The sequence below is a fragment of the Podarcis tiliguerta genome (assembly GCF_965153285.1).
Source record: "Podarcis tiliguerta genome assembly, chromosome: 17".
NCBI lineage: Eukaryota > Metazoa > Chordata > Lepidosauria > Squamata > Lacertidae > Podarcis > Podarcis tiliguerta.
In genome coordinates this window covers 34398292-34416089 of record NC_139550.1, presented here as the reverse complement: position 1 = coordinate 34416089, position 17798 = coordinate 34398292, and the positions used below count along the sequence as shown (strand labels likewise).

Below are 17798 nucleotides of genomic sequence, written 5' to 3'. Positions count from 1 at the left end.
CCTGGCCAGCCCCAGAGGCACCATTCATTCGCCTGGGGAGCTTGTAGCCAGGGCTTCAGCAAGCATCTGCTCGAGCCTTTTGTGTGGGAATGTTCTGGGGTGCAGGAGAGGATATATTGACTAATTATATCCTTATCCAACTTGTGCTAATAATTTCCCAAAATATCAGCAGAGTTTATAGACATTCCCCTTTAAGTTCGCAACGGTAACGCTTACACAGGTTCACTAGAACCACTATAATAATTACTCTGGTAATTTCCCCTTTGTTCCCTCTTAAAATACAAGACATGACACAGTCTTTATAAAAGTATAAAAGAGTTTACTCACGTTCTGTTCACAGTATGATCCCAGAAGGCAGACAGCTTAAAAAAGGTTACATACACTTAGAATCTATCTTGTAGCAAGATAGTCCTTATCTCCTCTCTTGGCTGAGAGCCAAGAGGGCATCCTTAGATGTTTCCTCATCGAAGGAAGATGGCAGAGAGAGAGAGAGAGATGGCTGCCTGCCCTGTGCTTTTATCATTTACCTGCACAGGTGAGGCCACACCCACCTCTGGTCACATGCAGAGGAAGTCCGTCCCCAGGAAGTTTACCTACTTGCTTAGGCAGACATCCCTCCCCATGTTCTAGCATGGACACTCTAGGAATGTTGTCATTGACTGCTCCTGTGTTTATATCCCACATTTTGAACATCAGAGGAGGGAGGGAAGGAAAGGGACAGAGGCCGGATGTTGTCCGTGGCACCCTGACCATCATGCAAGGCACCCTAGGGTACCACGGCACACTGGTTGAAAACTACTGGGTAAAATGCAGTTCAAGAATGCTCAGTCGAGTGCCACCCCTTCCTGGGTCCCAGCCAGGCCTGATCTGACATGTGGTCCAAACACTTCCTCCTCTTCTTAAGCGTCTCAAAGTGCAGCTAAGTTATAGGTAGGCAAAGTAAGGCCAAGGGGCCGGATGCGGCCCAATCGCCTTCTCAATCCGGCACACGGATGGTCCGGGAATCAGCGAGTTTTTACATGAGCAGAATGTGTGCTTTTATTTAAAATGCATCTCTGGGTTATTTGATGATCTCCTTCTACTGGTCAACAATAGAAAGTGTCCTTTCATACTGCATCACGGTGTGGTACGCTGGTTTGACATAATATGATAGGAAGTGCCTACAGAGGGTGGTGAATACCGCACAAGATATTATGGGCTTTCCCATGAATCCGCTGGATGAAATAGCGGAAGAACATTGCCTCAGGAGAGTGAGGAAAATTCTCAGGGATGATTCACACCCTGGCTAGCACTTTCTTGATCTCCTGCCCTTGGGCAGAAGATATAGAAGCATGATTAGTTGCACCAACAGGGTAAATAACAGCTTCTATCTGTGGGCTGTTAGGCTGCTGAATGAAAAGATAACAACAAGGCAACTGACTTTTGGGTTTGGTGGGTGCGCATCAGTAAACGAGGGGAATTAACACTAAGAGAGCTGAGTGCTCGTGTGATCTCACTGTATACAAGTTGTACAAGTGACAATAAAGTATTTCAATTTCAATTTGTGGGGCATAGAATCATAGAATCATAGAATCATAGAATCATAGAGCTGGAATAGGGATTTGTTCATTCCCCCCCCCTCAAAATATAGTCCAGCCCCCCACAAGGTCTGAGGGACAGTGGACCGGCCCCCTGCTGAATTCGGGGTAGGGGTGGGGGACACCCATCGCCCTGAGGGAAATTGAGGGCGATTGAAGTACAGCTTGCCTGGGTACTTCAAGATGTGGATCCTTATATTACCCTACAGGTTGCTAAATTCCTAACAGCCGTCCTCTCGTATAAGAGACGGAATGGAATGTTAGCTGATTATTGATAGGTATAAGAATTTTTTATAATGACATTAGATATTGATTTTAGTGTAGTGCTTAAAAATTTTAACCTTAATTTTAAACTTTTCTTATTATGGCTAATATATGTCCTTGTGAGTTGTGAACGGTGTTATACTATGTGTGATTTGTACGAGTCCGCTGTTTTATTTGATTTGTTTTGTTCTCTGTGTTGTGTTCCAATATGGGCGTAAAGCCGAATAAACATATGATTGATTGAGGGGAGGGAAACTCAGCTGAAAGCCAGAAACTCTGGCAGCTGGTGTGGGCGCCTCCAGCTTTGGGGGCCCAGATCCAATGTTTTTTCAGGGTCATTATCAATGCGGAGATCTACTGGAGGGTCCTGCTCCTGCTTGCTTCCCATCTGAGTAGAGCTCATGTTTGAGACCTCAGCAGGGCTGCACCCCAGCAGATCCTCTGGGTAATGTTGGACACAGGGATAAGAAGCTAATGATGATGCCTAAGGATGTGCCAAGTTGCACCTAACAAGCTTACCCAGGGAACAGCCGGCCAACGCGAATCTCCCTCACTCTCCATTCAACACCCACAGATGAAATTTTGAAAAGTGCTTGCATAAGACGTAAAAGAAGAATTCAAGCGAGGCGAAAAGCTTTGTGTGGGATTTACAGTTCCTGGAAGGTGGAGGGGAAAAAATGTAGGAGCAGGAGATAATCTGGTTCTGCTGGAAAGAATATTATGGTTCAGCAGCAAATACTGAGGATCTTGTTTTGGAACTAGTCCTTCTTAAAAAGTAATTGTTAAGAAAGGATATTTTTGGGTGGAACTTGGTATTTGGTACAGAATTTGATTCGCAGATCAATCTAGCCCTCCTCTTTATTCTTAAAAATGGATTAGAAGAGGCCAAGGCAAGGATTTTGAAGGCACCAGCATTTGGGTGTTGGTATCATCCTGTGGTTACATGGTTAGTTGCACCATGCCCTAGACACAGGCATTGGCATAGGGGATGGGCACCCCTTACCTCTTCACAGGAGGGACATTCTTTGCACCAAGTGCGGGATTGGTAGAAAGTTCTGTCGTTGGGACAAGTATATAAGATACCATTACGCTTTCCATTTTTCAGTTCAGAATAGAGTAGTTGCTTTGGAAGACAATAATCAGGTATCCACACAACATGACCAGTCCAACGGAGGACGTATGGGTCTGGAATTGGCCTCCACAGTCACTTACAGACTCATTGTTAAAACTGTGTTTATGGAAGACAATCTTACTCGGCTACGAGTGATCGCCAAAGAAGAAAGAAGAAGAAGAAGTAAGATGAGGATAAACCTACCATATAGGTTTGCACCTCTTCCAGGCTACTCCTGTTCTATCCAGGATTCCACCCTATTTTAGCTGTTTCACTTGTACATCTTCACTGGCAGAAGGCTCCACAGGTGTGTTTGTTGTGTTCCACTGGCGCATCTTTCATGTGGGTGCTGCATCTTGAGTTTCGGCAGTGCCAAGGGACTTCTGCCAAATCCAAGAGCCTCTTAGCTGGTAGAACTCAAGCATTGCACAGGAATGCTCCCTTAATCATCTTTCATGAGATCTGTGTATGTCCATCTGTACCCTGCTTCCAATGGTCTCCCATATTTGGTTCCAGTCCTGGTTTTCTGTTTCAATCTTACGTTTTCCTCCACCATTGCTGTGTAGGTGTTATATCTGACTGCTCTGTAAAGTGTGATAGTGATTCTGCTTCTCTTTTCTTGAGAAGTTGTACTCATCTTCTCTATTAAACACCAGGCCTCTTCCAAGTAATGACTTCACAGGTTCTGTGAGCTGCTTGGAGTCACTTACTTACTTATTCTGCCACCCTCCATCCAAAGATCACAGGGCAATATAAAAATGCAACAAGAAAACGCAAAATACATAACAACAACAACAGCAAACCAGTAACCCCCTCCCACAAAGACATTTAAAAGGGTATAGGATGTTAATCAGCCCAAGACCTGCTTGAAGAGGAACATTTTCGCCTGGTGCCTAAATATGTATAATGAAGGCGTCTGCCTAGGGAGAGCATCCCGCAAACTGGGGAGCCACTGCAGAAAAGGTTCATTCTTGTGTTGTGCCTTCCAGACGGCATAATGTCTGCACCTTTCGCATTATCCAAAGGTACTAGGCAAGAATGCATTCTGTGTTTTTAAGCTGCCCTGTGATCCTCAGGTGAAGGGTAGTAGCTAAATTTAAATACAGTGGTGCTCCGCAAGACGAAATTAATTCGTTCTGCGAGTTTTTTCGTTCTACGAGTTTTTTCGTCTTGCGAAGCACCAATGTGTACTGACGGTTTCCCATAGGAATGCATTGGCGGTTTTTTAAAAAAAGGCGCAAGACGTTTCGTCTTGCGAAGCAAGCCCATAGGGAAATCCGTCTTGCGAAGCAACTCAGAAAACGAAAAACTCTTTCGTCTTGCGAGTTTTTCGTCTTCTGAGGCATTCGTCTTGCGGGGCACCACTGTAATTGGCAACCAGTGCAGTCAGGATTAGCATTACAATCCTGATATTCTCAAAAATATCTTGCCCCAGTGAGCAACGTGGGTGCAGAATTCTGCACCAGCTGAAGTTTCCAAACCATCCTCAGAGGCAGCCCCATGTATACAACGCTGCAGTGATCTAAGCTAGAGGTTACTAGAGCATAAAAAAGCATTTTGCAGTACTTTTATGTTTTTCCCCAGCCTTCATCCATTTGACCAACCTTACCTAGGAATGTAGGAAGATTTATTACGCCATCAGTGCACCTATCTTAGTATTGACAACATGGACTGACAGTTGCTCTCCAGGATTTCAGGCTGTCATTGGACAGTTTCTGACCCCCATATTTTGACCCAGTTACTGCTTGTTAAAAAAGCTATGGGTAATACATCGGTGCTCAGCATATTTTCCCCAAGTTTTTATTCTGTAGTTTGGTAATATTAGCAATTGCAGGTGAAACATCACCTTGAGCACCTTAGAGGAAAAGGCAGGATATAAATTAAACAAACAAACAAGTCATATTTGTAATCTGTCACATCTGTCTGCTAGTCATTCCACCAATCAGTTGTGAATGATTATGGCTAGGCTACAGATATGCCCTAAAATCACACAGACCTGCTAGAGCTGAAGAAGGTTTGAGACTGCTAAGTAAACCAGGGTTAAGGAGGCATGTGGAGATCTACTTTGTTTGTTTGTTTTACTAGAGCCTGATGCCCATCAACCAGTGCAAAGCACAAAATAGCAGCTCAGGAAGGAGGACATAAACCCTTGGCAATCTATTGCAAATCCCCCAGAGATCTACCAGAATATTGTGACCTCACTCAGGGATAAACTGTTGAGTCATTGCAGACAGAAGTTGTAATTCATGCCAGCCCTCATCCTGTGCCAATGAAGGCTTGCCTGCTAATGCAAATAGCGATTTGCATGCCCTTTCTGTTTTGCCTACACTGACCTGTCTCTTTCAGTCAGCTGAGTCTTCTTTCAGTTTCTGCCTTAAAGCAAGAAGGCTGTTTCTCAGAGCATGAGTGGTAGGGAAGTTTCGTTCAGCAAGGCTGAAGCCTCACATTCAGGTGAGCACTTCCCTGTGTCTTGAAATACACCTGGGAACTGTCACTCGGTAGTGCAAGTGACTTGCCCCTCAGCAAAAAGACACCCTTTGAAATAAACTACACTTCGCTATTGGAAGGTCAGCGGTTCGAATCCCCGCGACGGGGTGAGCTCCTGTTGTTCAGTCCCAGCTCCTGCCAACCTAGCAGTTCGAAAACACATCAAAGTGCAAGTAGATAAATAGGTATCATTCTGGCAGGAAGGTAAACAGCATTTCCGTTCGCTGCTCTGGTTTCGCCAGATGCAGCTTAGTCGTGCTGGCCACATGACCTGGAAAAACTGTCTGCAGACAGACGCTGGCTCCCTCGGCCAGTAAAGTGAGATGAGCGCCACAACCCCAGAGTCGTTCGCAACTGGACTGAACTGTCAGGGGTCCTTTACCTTTTTATTATTCTGTTGGTTTCCTCAGAAACAGCTTGGACCAAAGACTCATTTTCTTCATGTGCAATTAAAAGGATACTTTTAAAAGGAAACTTTTCCATGCTTTTGCCGTCATTGTTATTTTGGTGTAAAGTTGGGACAGTCTGATCTGTGCCCGGCCGCTGAGATTATTGTTTTCTAACCCGCAGGACCCCAAGAGGTCTTAGGCAACGCCATCCATATGGTTGTGTGTGGGGCATTTCTTCCTGTTGGATGTTGGGCCCTTAACATTGTGACATCGTTCGTTAGGTTTTCTTTCGAGATTGCAAAAACCACCACAGCGATTGATACGGAAGGCATGTATTAATGTTTTAAAACAAATTAAATTTCAAGAAGGTAGCTCTACCTTCTAGAGAGCCAGTGTGGTGTAGTGGTTAAGAGCGATAGTCTTGTAATCTGGTGAACCGGGTTCGCGTCTCCTCTCCTCCACATGCAGCTGCTGGGTGACCTTGGGCCAGTCACAGTCTCTCAGCCCCACTCACATCACAGAGTGTTTGTTGTGGGGGAGGAAGGGAAAGGAGAATGTTAGCCGCTTTGAGACTCCTGAAAGGGAGTGTAAGGCGGGATATCAAATCCAAACTCTTCTTCTTCTTCTTCTTCTTCTTCTTCTTCTTCTTCTTCTTCTTCTTCTTCAGAGATCCCTGATGCTCAGAAGCAGTGTGCTGGAAGAGGGGAGGGGGAAAACAAAACTGGGAATGGGCTGTTCTCTCCAGCCTACCCCCCCCCCCCTTTTGGAGGCTCCTGATGGAAAGAGAGTTCAGGATTTGGTCAGCTGCAGTGAGGCTCTCTCCACGTTCTTACACACTTGTGGTTGCAGCTTCCACCCTTGCCTTTAGTTGAGTCTTCTGCTCTGCTGCAATGTGTGGGGGTGGGGGATCTGTGACCCCCCCCCCGACTTTGCTGTTTGATTCCAACTCCTATCATCCCCAACCATGGGCATAACCAAGGGGTGGCAGGGGGGCAGCTGCCCCCCCCAAATCAAGTAAATAAATAGAAATACTTAACTAACAGCTTGGTTCTGCCCCCCCCCCAACATAAATCCTGGCTACGCCCATGTCCCTGACTCTTGGCCATGCTGGCTGAGTTGATGGGAGTTGGACTTCTAGCAACATCTGGAGGGCCGCAAGTTCCCCACCCCTTAAGTGCTTTGTAGGCATGCGGTTACTTCATAAGCCTCCACACCTTAAACAGCTATTTTTGTTGTCTCCTTGGCATCCTTTTTGTTTGCACTGCTTTGGAGCTCTTAGGCTTGTTCTGGTCTACTTTATTTAGCAGTGTTTGTGTGATTTGTCTCCTTCCAGTGGATCTGTTTTATCCTCCAGTTTTTATGATCTGCGAGGGCCTTCCCACACCGCCATATTCAGAACCTTTACAATGGTATCACGCAACTTGCTATGAACAAATCTTAAATATCTCAATGCAAACACCGAATTAATCAGGAGGCAGGCTGGCACTCCAACTTCTCGTCCCATCAACCATGCAGAGAACTGTCTGGAGCCTGTTTGTTAAGACTGTGCATTTCCTACTGTAACAGCTTGTCTATGCTCCTTTCAAGATCCTGTCATGTTCGCATGCGCTCTGTGTCTGAAGCTGTCATTCATTTCATTTAGATAGAATGTGAGGCCACGGTAGAAATACGTGCTGCATGCAGAAGCTCCCAAGCTTAAGCAAGGCTTCTCTAGTTAGTTTAAAAAATAAAAATAAAAGGTAGCAGAGGAAGATCTTTGCCAGAAATCCTGAAGAGACAATGCAAAGGGACCCATGGTGTGAGGCAGTTTTCATATCTGCCTATATGCATAAAAATGTAAGGTGTCGTCACACGCTGCAGTTTGTGTGGCTGCCAATAGGCGGCTATGCCAACTGCACCATGAGGAGTGGCTGGCCGGCCCTGGCGAGCTGCTTAACTGAGCGGTGGGCGATGTGGAGCACCTCCCTGCTTCTTTTAAATGAGATTTAATGGCAGATTAAATCTGGCAGCAAAATTTAATGGAGGGAAGTTCTTCGCGCAGTATTTCAGCAAGCTACTCTGTGAAGCACCTCCCACCTACTTTAAAAGGGGCTTGGAGGGGTTTGGGGCGAGCTGTGGGGTGGGGGCGAGGGGGTGGGTAAAGGGAAGGAGTTGGTCAGGCATGGAGGAAAGGGGCTTGGCAAAAGGGTTGGTGAGTGGAGCAGACCTGGTTGTCCCACAATGAGAGCTTGGCCAGTATATCCTCACAGAACAGACCCTAGGCCCTTTTGAAGTCTCACCAGTGCTGGATTTACGACCAGTGGTACCTCTCGATACAAACAGGATCCGTTTCGGATCCCCGTTCGCATCCTGAAGCAAACGCAACGTGCGCGGGTCATGATTCGCTGCTTCCGCGCATGTGCGCGACGTCATTTTGACCGTCTGCGCATGCGCGAGCGGCAAAACCTGGAAGTAAAGCATTCCGTTACTTCCTGGTCACCGCGGAGCGCAACACGAAAGCGTTCAACCTGAAGCATATTTAACCTGAGGTATGACTGTATATGCTAAACAAACTATAGCTTAGGACCCCACTCTCTTGGGGGCCCCCAAAAAAATTAAAGAAAAAAAACACCTGGATGTACATTTCGAAAATATAAGATAAAAAAGAAATAAAATAAATAAAACCTACATACAGTTAGAGCTTAATAATTATTTCACTATTAATATACTTCTTCTTAATTGTATTTCAGTTCAACAATTACTTTGATAAAATACATGCTTTGTTCTGTGCAAATGGCTTTAGATACCTATTAGGTCCATAAATTACCATATAGCATATATTCAACACAAAAAACAGTGAGAATTTGTTGTTGACAAAGGACAACTGGACATATAAAGGGCCCCATTACCTTCAGTAGCTTAGGGCCTCATCAAACCTAAATCCAGCCCTGAGTCTAACACAGAGGTAACCAATGTGGTACTCTCTAGATGTTGTCCAACTGCAACTCTCATCATCCGTGATTGTTGGGCATAATAACAGGGGCTGGTGGGGATTTGGGAACCCAACAATACCTCGAAGGCAGCACGTAGAGGGGTATTCTGATCCTTGGAAGAAGGTCAGTAAAGAAATATTATTATTGTTACTATCATCATCCCTAAAGTAAGGTACAGGATTCCCTACGGGGCAGTTTGATGCACTGAAGAAGGCCAAACTCTTGGTCAACCCTGCTTCTACAATCCAATCTTCCCCATATATTTTGCTCTTTCTTGAGTGGTTAATGAGATGGTTTGCATACATAGCTCCTAAAGCCGGCATGTACTGGGGCCCCAAAGAGTTGCTTCAGCAGCTATTCTGGTTAAACACATAAGTAATTAACCATGGTTAGCTGTTTTTAGATCTCTGCATACAGAGAAAGGGAATGAAACAGCCACGAGTGCCAGTTTCATGCTGCTGAGTTCATATGTCATATATTTGAATGAACCACTGCGTATCAAAAATAAGCGATCAAGTGACAGATACACTTGCATGTGTGAACCAACAGCCATCAGTAGGGGGTGGGGGAACTTAAGGCTAAATTTCCCTCACTGACTGTCCCATTGCTGTTCTCCCTTTCAGGCGCCAGGAGGTGGTAGCACATCCATCGCTCAATCGCCTGGCCCTGCCTAGAATCCAAAGGCCGGCAAGCTGGAGGAGGACGTGAAGAAGAGCTGCAGCGTCCTTGCTGTGACTCCAGACGAGGTGAGCAGGGCTGTCATGGTTGCCTTGCCACAAATTGAGTTGGGTCACCTGCCTGAGATGTTGCTTTCCCCCCCATGAAACTCGGGGTGGAGTGAAGATATAATTTATAAAAAGCAAAGACAGTTGCCAAGTTGATTCATAGAGAAATGCTCCAAAATCCACAGTTGGCCTTTGTTAGGGTCAACCCAAATGTCACAAAGAGAGAGCCAGATTTCTGGTTCTGTTAGTCTCTGAGGAAGCAGGGGATGGAGGGCGGGTGGTCGAGGGCGAGGGAGTACAGTACAAAATGCACAAATTAGATCTGCAGGTCTGACTGGGCTGAATTGGTCCCTGCTTGATGCAGGGCCTCAGCTCAGTTATGTCTCGGATTCTCACAGTGTTTCCCTCAGGTGCAGGTAAGCCCAGTGTCCTCCCAAGCTTAGCAGGTGGACTGACTGATGTCATTGTTTGTCTTCAACCCCACCAGATCCAGGCTTCAGGCAGGCTTTTTTTAAAAAAAGCATTGTAAAACATCATCTGTACATTACTTATATCTTTTTTAAGAGAAAGCTGGTCGGTGGATTTGTTTTTGTTTTATAATTTTATTATTATTAATTGACATCCATACACAATCTTAAGTACATGTACAAAGAGAAGGTAAAACTGATAATGATAATAATAACAAACTTAAATAATTATACCGTTAAATATTGATTTAAACTTATACTTGTACATGCTCTTTTTCTAGCTAAACAAAAATAAACCAAAGTAAAAATCCAATAAACTAAATTATATCAAAACAGACTTCCTGTCATTTCCCGACGTAAGTTACATTTATGACATTGAATGTACTTATACTTCTTACCTTACTATAATTTCTAGGTAAAGGTAAAGGTAAAGGTAAAGGTACCCCTGCCCGTACGGGCCAGTCTTGACAGACTCTAGGGTTGTGCGCCCATCTCACTCAAAGAGGCCAAGGGCCAGCGCTGTCCGAAGACACTTCCGGGTCACGTGGCCAGCGTGACATCGCTGCTCTGGTGAGCCAGAGCCGCACACGGAAACGCCGTTTACCTTCCCGCTAGTAAGCGGTCCCTATTTATCTACTTGCACCCGGGGGTGCTTTCGAACTGCTAGGTTAGCAGGCGCTGGGACCGAACAGCGGGAGCGCACCCCGCCGCGGGGATTCGAACCGCCGACCTTTCGATCGGCAAGGCCTAGGCACTGAGGCTTTAACCCACAGCGCCACCCGTGTCCCTACTATAATTTCTAGTACTTTCTTATAACACATCGGACCATTTTTCCTTATTTAATAGTATTTAATTTACACAAGGGTCATTCAAACACTGCCATAGATGTTATGTCATTGTTATATTTTTGTAGGTATTTCTTGAACATATCCCATTTTTGCTGTTCGGTGGATTTGAATGGGGAAATTTCTCGGTGCCATCATAGGGGACAGTCAGTCAGTGATGTCTGCAGCTAGTTTCTGCTGCGAACACGCAGAACAACCTTCTGCCCCACCCCTAGATCCCAAAGAGGTAAAATCATGCTTGGGATGCAGGGTGTGAGGGCTGTTCCAGAGTGGCTGCACTGCCCTAAAAATACCTTTAGCTCAGTTGGTAGAGAATGAGACTCTTAATCTCAGGGTTGTGGGTTTGAACAAATAATGGGCCAAAGATTCCTGCAGGGGTTTGGGATAGATGACCCCTGTGGTCCCTTCCACCTCTACAATTTTATGGCTCTATGGTTCTAATAAGGTTTGGTTTATGTAGGCTTTCCTTTCCGTATCACACGATGTATCTAAAATACCAAAAAATACTTGATTTTTTTTACATATAAACTTTGTAATGAGAGAAACAAGTAGCAGATTTACCTGTCCCAGTGGATATGGTATATGCTCAGAGCTATTTATTTCCAACTTTCGTTTTATATGCATATTTTTCTTTCTTTTTAAAGTACTTTATTGGCTGCCAGTCATACGTTGTGCCACTTTGTTTCTTTGAAGTGTATAATATTGTTTCAACAGCTGTAATTCCCCCCCCCCCTTTATGCGTTTTAAAATTTAATAAAGATTAATTTGAAAAATAGGCTGGTTATGTCTTTCTTCACCGTTCAGGTATGCACAAAGTGGTGAAATTGAACTTCGAAACTGACCCACTGAGGACTAAGCGTTTAGTTTTTTTTTCAGGGTCCCTAGTGGGGACCAGGAACTGTTCACAAGCAGGGTGCAGGGTATTGGTTTATGTGAATATGCATTGAAGGCAATTTTTTGTTTTTTGAATGTTTCTGCAGTTGGGGAGGAGGAAATGTTGGGGTTAGCATCTGAAAAACAGGACATGGAAATTTGAAGCGGGGGGCTAACATGTGACTTAGCTGAAGAACAGTTGTCATAATCCTCAACCATTGGCTACACAGGCTAGGCTGATGAGCAGGGTTAGAAACTGGGATAGAAAATCTAGGAGCCATATGGCTCCTGGGACCTGGGTTGTGGGCACCGAAACAGAACGTCTAGTCGCCATCGGCGGGTGGGCTAAACACTTTTAATTTATTACTTTGATAAGCATGAACTAATACGCTATTCACACAAGTGACACATTGTTAAATCTCAGATTTTTAGCAGAAACTGTTAATACATGTTTAATTTGGTGTTTACAATAAAAATATTGGTGCCGTACTTCAATTTTTGAAACGCTCTACTCTCTATGGTTAAACTCCTTAACATATTGTCTACCTTACTTTGAAGCTTCAGAGCACATATTTCAGTAATCCTTGAATGCAAAAAAATGGCACCCAGACCTTTTGAGGTGTTCGCAAATGGAGAATCTTTAGGCTCAAAATGCTCCTGGCGCTCTGATAATTTTGAACCCTGCTGATGAAAGCTGGAGGGATGCAGATCCACCCCTTCCTGGCTTTAAAGGTCAAACAGGGACAGAATACCTTCCCAGAGTGGTCTACAGTAAATAAAGAAATTCAGTTTTTTAAAAAACCAAGCATTAAAACATACAATTTAAACCACAATAAAACAACTTATATAAACAAGTCCAAATCTCAACTAAAGAATCCATGACAGATGGCCATCCAGCCTCTGCATAAACACCTACAAGGAAGCAGAGTTAACAACATCTCCAGGGAGACCTTTTTTCCATCAAACTGCTCTTACTGTCAGAAAGTTCTTCCTGATGTTTAGTTGGAATATCCTTTCTTGCAACTTGAAGCCGTTCATTCGGGTGCAACCTTCCAGAGCAGGAGAAAACAAGCTTGTTCCATCCTCCATGTGACAGTCCTTTAGATATTTGAATATAGTATCTTATCTTAACCCTTGTGGTCCTTTCCAACTCTACAATTCTATAAAATTCTATGAAAATCTCCTCTCAGACTCCTCTTTCCCAGGCTAAACATAGCCAACTCTCTCAACTCTTCCTCATAACACTTGGTTTCCAGACCCTTGGTCACCTTCTTCTGCACATGTTCCAACTTGTCAATATCCTTCCTAAACTGTGGCACCCAGAACTAGACACAGTACTCCCAGGTGTGGTCTGACCAAGGCAGAATAGAACAGTACTATTACTTCCTTTGAGCAGAACACTAACTTATGTTGATACAGCCTAGAATAGCAATAGCTTGTTTTGCTGCTGCATCACACTGTTGACTCATGTTCAGCTTGTGGTCTACTAAAAACCATAGATCCTTTTGACATGTACTATTGGCAAGCCAGGTGTCCCTCATTTCATAATTGTACAGCTGCCTATTCCTGCCTAAGTGTAGAACCTAACATTTGTCCTTATTGGAATTCATTTTGTTAGTTTGGGCCCAGTTTTCCAATCTATTAAGGACATCTTCATTCCTGATTCTTCCTTCTCCAGCATTATCTACCCCTCCCAGTTTAGTGTCATCTGCAAATTAGATGAGCGCCCCCGCAATTCCTTCATCCAAGTCATTTATAAAGATTTTGAACAACAACGGCCTAGGACAGAATCCTGCAGCACCTTACTTATCACATTTTCCCAGCGTGACGTGGAACCATTTGCGAGCACTCTTTGGATTCAGTCAGTCACCAGCTACAAATCCAACTAACAGTTACCTTGTCCACTCCACATTTTACCAGCTTCTCCACAAAAATATCATAGGGGACTTTGTCCAAAGACTTACTGAAGTCAAGATACACTATATCCACAGCATACCCCTGATCCATCAAGCTTGTAACTCTATAAAAAAAGAAGAGAGATTTGTCTTGTGTGACTTGTTTTTGAGAAACACTTGCTGGGACTTGCATCCTCTTCTAAGTGCTTGCAGACCAACCATTTAATTATCTGTTCTAGAACCTTTCCTGGTATCTATCGATGTCAAGCGGACCAGTCACTAGTTATCTGGGTCTTCTTTTTCCCCCCTTTTGAAGATGGGGACAACATTTGCCCACCTCCAGCCCACCTCCATGACATGATCTCCTTTCAAAGAAGGGGATCTGTTGAGTGATCCAATCCCTCCTCTTGGCAGAGCACTTGCTAAGGGAGAGTAGTAGCACTCAGCACCGTGGAGCACAAAAGCAATGTGCCTCAAAACAAGAGGTGGCTTGTTTTCTGAGGCAAACTTTGTGCTTCCGCCAGTTGCATTACAAATGGAACCACGTGAAGTTTCATTGCAGCCCTTTTGACAGCTGTCCAATTGTCTGCATGTGCTATTGCCAGGAGTATTGCAAGAGCACTCCCATTTAGATAGACACAGAGGAGTTAATAGCAGAAACCTTACCTGAGTGTTGTAGTGAGAATCAAAAGCTATCACTGGGACGGGACACAAGAGGCTTGCTCTGAATCAAGCTCAGTGGGTGCAGATAGCGGTGGAGCATTTGCCCACACTGCCCGGGGGGGCGTGGCGTGGAGGGTGCCCTCCCAGGCGCGGGATAGCCGCTTGGGTGCATGGAGTGCCGCGCATGCCCTGCAGCCGGGGATGGTGGACATTTGACGTGCCGCCTGCTTGTGACTCCCAAGCCTCCCCCACGCTGTCAAAACGAAGGGTGAAGGGGGGAATGCCCCCCAATGGCTCGGGGTAGGCTTGGGAGTTGCAGGCGGGTGGTGTACCAAATGTCACCCCCCTCAGCAAAGACACCCGGGGTGGTCCTCCCCCACCGCCCCCCTACCTCTGCCCCTGATTGCAGAGCCCTCAGAAGGCAGCCCCCACCATTTCCTTCCTTGGGGTGGGAGGGAGCCAGCATCACTTCCTATTTGCCAAGAGGCAAAATTGCGGGGGATGCTGCTGAGGAGGTGGCAAACCCGTCCTACAAGGAGCATGCACAACTGTTGCTGCCTCTGTGGCAGCGACAGCATTGGCAGCAGATGAACTTTCCTTGGAGGCCAGATCTGCTGCCCTGGTGGATCCTGCTGCCTGAGGCAGTCACCTCATCTTGCCTCATGAGTGGGCCGGCCCTCGTGAGTGGCCATAAAGACTTGCTGATCCATCTCACTTTAACAACTACAACTGCCTCATCGTCCCGGCTCCTCCACCCTCCTCCAAGTCCAGTTGAGCAACAGCCTCTCCCACACAATGACTTCAAGAACAGGAAAAGCAGCTGGGAATGGAGAAGAGAAGCTCAGAATAAAATACCTTCAATACTTTCATAAGTATTGGGAGAAGAGTTGGTGGAAGAAGATTGGAAGAAATTTAAAGATTATTTACAGAAACAATGTAAAATTAATGAATGATGGAATGATGTTGGATTGAGGCTAAGGGGCTTTTTAGCAATAATGTTTGAAAGACTAGGAAAAAATGGAATGTTAATAGAGGGAAAGGTAAAGTTAAAATATTAAGACCAAAATTAAGATAAAGGTAAAGAGGGAAAGGATTTGCTGAACAAACAATTGAACTGGAATACAAAGGGGGGAGGTGTGGGGAAGTCTGAGAAACAAGCTAATATAAGATATGTTCTGAAAGATGGAATTGTTTTTAATTGTTGTTATTTTTTGTATTTTTTCTGGTATTTTTTTCTTTTCCTTTTTTCTGTTTTTTGTTTTGTTTTGTTACTTTGTGAAAATCTTAATAAAATATTATTTAAAAAAAAAAAACTTTCATAAGTTATGTGACCTTGTTGCTCAATGTCATCTTTTTGCGTGGCTTTTAAAATGTATTGCAACTTTGCTGTTATTTTTATTGACTATGATTTATTGTAATTGTTGAGACTGCATTTCTGTTTGTTGATATTTGAGAGTTAATTTTTGTGCAACATATTCTAATGCCTTATTGAAAATTATTTTTACATCAGTTGTCATTTTAAGTCATCTTTTTGTTACGACTTTTAAAAAACCAAATTGTTATAAGATGTGCGATCTTTGTTGTTTCTTCAGCTTGTAAACTGCCTTGGGTATGGCAATATAGAAAAGATGGTGATCTCTGGCAGGGATCTTCATGGTAGGAAGAATGACTGCAACCTGAACTTCACAAGTTGAATGCCAGGTTTGTGGCAAGTGCCCACATCCATCCACAGCAGGTAACATTAGCAAAGAGGGAGATGGCACAGGAGCGCCCTCTGCTGTCATTACCGCAGGAAGGCAGTAGATCGTATCAAGCTATCAGGGCTGGCAAGCTTTGTGCATGTGCACACTTGTCAACATCCAGCTGTTTCCCCAACCCCAAGTTTGAACTATACTGTAAATGATCATGGAGAGAACTGGATTAGCACTTAGTGGTTAAGGCTGCAATCCTGTGGATGCTTATCCAGGAACAACAAGCCCCATTGGAAGTAAGAGTGCCACTGTATTCTGCTCTGGTCAGACCTCACCTGGAGTACTGTGTCCAGTTCTGGGCACCACAGTTCAAGAAGGACACCGACAAACTGGAACGTGTCCAGAGGAGGGCAACCAAAATGGTCAAAGGCCTGGAAACGATGCCTTATGAGGAACGGCTAAGGGAGCTGGGCATGTTTAGCCTGGAGAAGAGGAGGTTAAGGGGTGATATGATAAAGGTAAAGGTAAAGGTACCCCTGCCTGTATGGGCCAGTCTTGCCAGACTCTAGGGTTGTGCGCTCATCTCACTCTATAGGCCAGGAGCCAGCGCTGTCCGAAGACACTTCCGGGTCATGTGGCCAGCGTGACAAGCTGCATCTGGTGAGCCAGCGCAGCACACGGAACGCCGTTTACCTTCCCGCTGGTAAGCGGTCCCTATTTATCTACTTGCACCCAAGGGTGCTTTCAAACTGCTAGGTTGGCAGGCGCTGGGACCGAACGACGGGAGCGCACCCCGCCGCGGGGATTCGAACCGCCGACCTTTCGATCAGCAAGTCCTAGGTGCTGAGGCTTTAACCCACAGCGCCACCCGTGTCCCGGTGATATGATAGCCATGTTCAAATATATAAAAGGATGTCACATAGAGGAGGGAGAAAGGTTGTTTTCTGCTGCTCCAGAGAAGCGGACACGGAGCAATGGATCCAAACTACAAGAAAGAAGATTCCACCTAAACATTAGGAAGAACTTCCTGACAGTAAGAGCTGTTCGACAGTGGAATTTGCTGCCAAGGAGTGTGGTGGAGTCTCCTTCTTTAGAGGTCTTTAAGCAGAAGCTTGAAAACCATATGTCAGGAGTGCTCTGATGGTGTTTCCTGCTTGGCAGGGGGTTGGACTCGATGACCCTTGTGGTCTCTTCCAACTCTATGATTCTATGATTCTATGATTCATTGAACAGACTGTGATTTGCTTCTGAGTGAGCCAATGTGGTGCAGTGTTAGAGCAGACTTTCTCAACCGTGAGTCCCCAGAAGTTGTTGGACTACAACTCCCATCATCCCTGGCTAGGTCAGGGATCATGGGAATTGTCCAACAGCATCTGGGGACCCAAGGATGGGATGGAGTATTAGACAAGGACTAGGGAGAGTGAGATGCAAGCCCAAACCCAGTCATGGAGCTTGCTAGGTGACTGAATCTCAGCCTAACCTATCTTCAAAGGGATGTTGTGAGAAAGAGGTGGCAAGGGAGGACTATGTAGACAATTTGAGCTACGTGGAGGAAAGGGGGGGGGGATATAAACGTAATAAGTGTGCATAGGATTGCACCTTAAACTATGGGAATTAAGGAGCCAAATTCAAAGAAAGGGATCTTTTTAAAGCACACCCATTATATTTGATGAGTCTTATTCAAGCTAAAGGGAGCAGACATAAAGATTTTAAGGAATGGCGCCCTAGTTATGGAGTCCTCTTCTCAGGGATGCTCAGCTGGTGCGGACTCTGTTATCCTTTGGGCTCCAGATGAACACATTTCTTTTCTCCTAGATTCTTGTGGATTTTTAATAGATA

The 17798-nt window shown here is 45.0% G+C and overlaps 1 protein-coding gene across 1 annotated transcript in view; it reads left to right on the top strand.

Moving 5' to 3' along the window:
* Window positions 1-17798, top strand: part of PDE4A (phosphodiesterase 4A) — a 367050-nt gene that overhangs the window by 22169 nt on the left and 327083 nt on the right. Inside the window, exon 2 of the mRNA XM_083419843.1 lies at window positions 9424-9546. The gene's annotated coding sequence lies outside the window, so the exon portion shown is untranslated. The remainder of the gene's footprint in view (window positions 1-9423; window positions 9547-17798) is intronic.